Genomic DNA, 6,000 nt, shown 5'->3' on the forward strand with positions numbered 1-6,000 from the left:
GGTGCAATATTTCTGGAAGGCAATATGATAATCTTTCAAAATTAAAATATGCAAACTTTTATTTAATAAGAATTTGTCTTCAGGAAATAATTTATGAAGATATGTAAGCAAGCATCAATAATGAAGTTAAAAACAACCTAAAAGTTAATCAATAAGAGACTGGTGTAATGCTATGTGCTTCCATAAAATTGATTAGTATGAGGTATTTAAAAGGATGAAACAGATCTAGATGACATACATTGATACACAAAGAACAATCTGTAAAATAAGAACCCATATGTACACCTCCATACACATATATATATACATATTTAACTAGATATTTACTGACCTTTTAATAGTGGTTCTCCTGGGAGTTGGGATGGGAAGACTTTTCCTTCTCTTTATTGTTTGAATTTCTTTAAATTTTTTATTGAAGTTCTTATTCATACATGAACAGTCATTAAAATAAGTATATAGTGTAAGTTTTGAACTTATGAAACAAACATGCATATCTTCATACAGGGCTTCCATACATTACCCCACCACTAACACCTTGCGTTGTAGTGAAACAATAGTTACAAACTATGAAAGAGCATCTTCAGAATATTACTACTAACTGTAGCCAGTATCTTACATTTGGTCTATTTCCCCCCCAATCCAACTTGTTACTGACACCTGTATTCATATTAGTTACTTATTATAATTCATGAGGGAATGTTTTCATATTTTTTCTGTTAACCACAGTTCAGCTTCCACCATAGAATTCACTGTATTATAGAGTCCTGTGCCTGAGAGGTCCGGTAGGAGATTCAAGTAGGTCCTTGTTGAACCAACTCAACACAGAAGACTATGACTCTTTATTTCCAGCATGAGAGCACCTACATCTCACCAGAAACCCCAAATATGCTATTGGAAGCTTGGATAGGACCTCCTACAGTCCCTCCCCCTTAGGTGTGCTAGAGGAGGTCTAATTAATTTTCTGACTCCACCTTCTCCCAGACCAAGTTTCCTATGCCAGGACATTTAGGTAAATTGGGCTTTCTCAGCAGATGTGTCTCTCCTTTCTTCCCAAACTCTCCCCACGTCAGTTGGTATATGCCTCCAAGATCAAGGAGAGAGAGAGAGAAAAAATAAACAACACAAAATGCGGAGTGCTAGGGTAATCAAGGACCTTAGATGGACCTCAGGGCACGGTGTATTTGGGGATGAGGAGTCCATGATATTGCAGACTCAAGCTGTGTGAGTCTCTGGAGTGTGAGCCACCAGGGTTTAGGGGACACAGACCTGGGAACCACACATCTGGTTAACACGGGGCCTGGGAACACTCAGCACAACAAAGCCTTCAGGGATCACAGTGGCTGGGCCACCAGCCCTAGGGGGAGGGATCCTGCCCACCACCTCTGACCTCTGTGTCAGGAACCCAAAATTCCACCTCTCACAAGAATCTCTTCTGTCACTGTCTCACCAAATCGACATCCAGACACCTCCTGCCCTGCAAGCCCCTGAAACAGCCCCCTCGGTTTGGGAACACCGCAGCACAACAAAGATTTCAGAGATCACCATGGTCAGGCCACCAGCCCTAGTGGGAGGGGTTCCACCTACAACTTCTGACCTCCATGTCAGAAACCCAAAATCCCACCTCTCACAAGAATCTCTTCTGTCACTGTCTCACCAAATTGACATCCAGGCACCTCCTGCCCTGCAAGCCCCCAAAACAACCCACTTAGGGCTTGGGAACACCCAGGCACAACAAAGCCTTCAGGAATCACTGCAGCTGGGCCGCTAGCCCTTGGGGGAAGGGTCCCTCCCACAACCTCTGGCCTCCGTTTAAGAGACCCAAAATTCTACCTCTTGCAAGAATCTCCTCTGTCATGTCCCACCAAATCAACATCCAGACACCTCCTGCCCTGCAAACACCCAAAACAGCCTGATCCAGCAGGACTCTGACCCTACTCAGCCACTTCTTTGCAGGAGAGTTTATGAGGTGCACTCACTCAGATGCCACCTTGCCCTGCCTCCAGAAGGGTATCTTTTGAAACTTCTTTAGTCTCAAAGGGCTTCCAAATTTATGAAGAAATGACAGTTCATGACCAGAAATACCAAACTCATGGCCTAGATATTTTAAAATACTTTACATCAGAGAAAACTTTCAGATAAATATGATTAAATTAGTTTCTATCATGATGCTCCAGGTATATTAAAGTCAGGTATCAGGATTTATTGTAATTTTAAAGCGAGTCATATGTTTTTCTTGTAACTTCATTCCACTGTTGATAGATATTGAAAATATTTGTGTTGTTTTCTTAAGCAGATTCTGAAAAGTGTCATGGGTAGAATTGTTGAAATCATTCAATATGTACATGAAAATGCCATGAAACATCATCAATTTAAGAAACTGTCAATTGAAATAGAAGACATTAAATGTAATGTTTTTCTCTTCTTTGCCAGAGCTCCTTGGTGAATCATGAGTTTTACAAAGATTTCCTGTACTGTTAACTCTGTTCAAGATTTTTCAGGAAACAAATGGAATGCTTGCCAAACATTCCATAATTAAAGATGAAAATGGGCAGTGTAATTTATGTTTTCTCACTGTCACACTGCACACAAGCTAAATTTTAAACTCCAATAAAAGGAAAGCTTATTTGTGACTTTGCTTGACTGATAGAAATTATGTTAAAATTGAAATTTTTCATAATACAAATCAGTAATGATTTGCATATTTTAACATGAATTAACATGCAGATTTTTATTGTAATTAGCAGTGTTATATAAATTGTCTGTGAAAGCTACAAGAAAAATTGGAACATTGTTGATATTAATAAATTTGCAAGTTTGTTTTCAATTTATGAAATACCTTTTCACTATGATCTGAATAATACTGAATGGACACTAAAGTTAGTAAAGTTGCTTAATTTGGACAGATTTGCTATTTTTAACTTTTATTTTGAAGTAATTTCAAACTTAAAGAAGAGTTGCAAAAATAATACAAAATCCATACAGAGAACTCCCACTTAAATCATCCTCCCCCGGGTACCTAGATCCACCAATTTTATCATTTTACTACATTTGCTATATCATTCTATTTTCTAAACATTTGAGAGTAGGTTTTATTCATCCTCCTCTTTGATCACTTAATACTTCTATGTACATTTTCTAAGAAAAAGGATATTCACTTATGTAACCACCTTGAGTACAGTTACCAAGTTCAAAAACTTTAACATTGTTAAAACTCTTGAAGCTTTCTGTCTATATTCCTATTTTTTCATATTTCCCAATAATTTCCTTTTGGGTCTTTCTCCTCCATTATTAGGTCCAGCCCAGTATCGTGTATTACATTTCATTCACATCCCTTAAGTTGCTCTCTTGTTGTTCTTTTATTGTGGAAAAACATACAACTTGAACTTTCTCATCTCAACCAAAATATACCATTCGGTGGAATTAATCATATTCACAATGTTTTGCTTCCCTCACCACCATCAATTACAAGAACTTTCCCATGACCCCTAAAAGAAACCCTACACAGGTTATGCATTAACTCCCCATTTACTCAGCCCCCCCGCCCCTGTTAATCTATACCTTCTATCTCTGCATTGTATATTCTAGCAATTTCTTCTAAGGGGAATCATACAATATCCATTTGTGTCTGACTTATTTCACTCAACATGATGTATTCAAGGTTCATGCATGTTGTAGCCTATTCAGAACTTCATTCCTCTTTAAGGCTAGTTTTCCATTTTATGTATTTATCACTTTATTCATTCATCTGCTGATGGACATTTGAGGCTAATATTACATTGCATGTATATACCACATTTTGTTTAGTCATTCCCAGAAGCTAGGAAATGCAGGTTCCAAGCATACCACACCAGTGTGTCATGGAAGGAGGACTGGACAAGGAGTCAGGAACAGGTCCCACTGCCTGAAACACAAAGCCCACTCACACCAAATCTCATTTCACCATTTTCCTTCAGGAATAAATTCAGTGTCCTCCTTTGTGAAGGCATTCACTGTCCACTCTCCCAGAGTAGCTGAAGGGTTCTTGCCATGCACTCCCATAAAATCCCGTGTTGATGTCATTGTAGCATCTATCACTCTTTTTCTTCCTTGTTCACCCCTCTTCTTTGCCCCCCTTTTCTCTTCTCTTTTATTCTTTTCTCTCTTTTTCCTCTTTTTTCTTTTCTTTTCTTTGTAAAATGGGTGCTGCAGGGAGTGCTTCACATCTGCTGTTTCCTCATCCTCCATTTCCTCTTTTCTGTGTGTATTGATTTTGACCACCTACACTATCCCCTTTCCCCTATATCTTTCTATCCTCCATCATCTACTGTTTCTCTTACATTCCACCTCCCTTTCTTTGGTCCCCAAATTGCATGACTTTTTATCTCTAACACCTTTGTTCTGTTTTCTGTCTTTCATCCACTCTTGATACTATTGTCTTTCTCTTCTCATTCTCTCTCTCATGAAAACACTGGCCTTTTAATTCATACTATAATCAACCCCATATTCAGTTAACTGTCTCATTATAGGTACTCTACTTACTGCTATAACTCTACACAAATTACATGAGTCTAATAATCATTCTGCTAGATCTCACATTGTTGCTCTGTTAACATTTATTACCAATACTACTTTATACATTTTCTTTTCTTACACATTTTGCTTTCCCTGGCCTAATATTTTCCTTCAAAGTGAACTTAGCCAGCAACAAGAAAATAGACCAAGAAGAACAATGTGACAAAGAGAAGACATAATACTTATGCACAAAGAACAGCTAATTAATCCCCAAGAGAAGCTAAGGAACTGTTTAAACCTGTCAAGATAAAATGATGACCAGCAGCAACAAAAAACTACAAACAAAACCAATAATCAGGAAAACATGGCCAAATCCAATGAACAAACTAAAAACCAGGAAGAGGAGCAGAACATCAGGCATTAAAGATCACAAAACATATATTAGAGACCAACTTAATGAAGAAAAGGAAGCGATTAACAATATGAAGAAAACACTTGGGGAGGAAATTGCCCACATACACAAAAAGATAACAGATATGATGGTGATGAACACCACAATTCAAGAAATAAAAAATACACTCTCAGCCAAAAGCAGATTAGAAGAGGCAGAGCAGAGAACTAGTGACGTAGAAGACAGTACATCTGAAATTGAACAGATAATAGAAATGATCAATAAAAAGATAGAAAAAATCCAGCTGGGACTTAGGTACCTGAATGACAATGCAAAATGCACAAATATATGTATTATAGGCATCCCAGAAGGAGAAGGGAAAGTGGACAGAAGGGGTGTTGGAGGAAATAATGGCTGAAAACATCCCACATCTACTGAGAGAGATGGATGTACACGTCCTGGAAGCACAATGCAAACCAAACAGCATAAATCCCAACAGGCCCACCCCAAGACATATACTCATCAAATTATCCAATGGTCAAGACAAAGAGAAAATTCTAAAAGCAGCAAGAGAAAAAAGAACCATCATATACAAGGAAGGCTCCATAAAAGTAAGTGCTGATTTCTCATCTGAAACCATGGAGATAAGAAGGCAGTTGTATGATATAGTGAAGGTACTAAAAGAAAAAAATTCCAACCAAGAATACTCTACCCAGGTAGGCTAGCTTTCAAAAATTATGGAGAGTTCAAAATATTCACATATAAACAGAAATTTTAAAAGTATGCCAACAAGAACCCTTCCCTTCCAGAAATAGTAAAGGGGGTTCTGCAGGAAAAAAGAAAAAAAACAGGAAAGGCAGAGTGGGAGGAGAATGTAAGAGCAACAAAAAAGACCAAAAAAAGAGAGGAAAAAAACCCCAAAATATGACAAACACAAGTACAAGCAAAATATGGCTAACATAAATAATTCCTTGAAAGTAATAACACTGAATGTCAATGGATTAAACTCACCTATCAAAAGATTCAGACTGGAAGACTGGATAAGGAAATATGACCCATCTATATGTTGTCTACAAGAAACACATCTTAGACCTAGGGATTCAAGCCAGTTGAAAGTG

Source organism: Dasypus novemcinctus, chromosome 16, assembly GCF_030445035.2.
Source record: "Dasypus novemcinctus isolate mDasNov1 chromosome 16, mDasNov1.1.hap2, whole genome shotgun sequence".
NCBI classification, from domain to species: domain Eukaryota; kingdom Metazoa; phylum Chordata; class Mammalia; order Cingulata; family Dasypodidae; genus Dasypus; species Dasypus novemcinctus.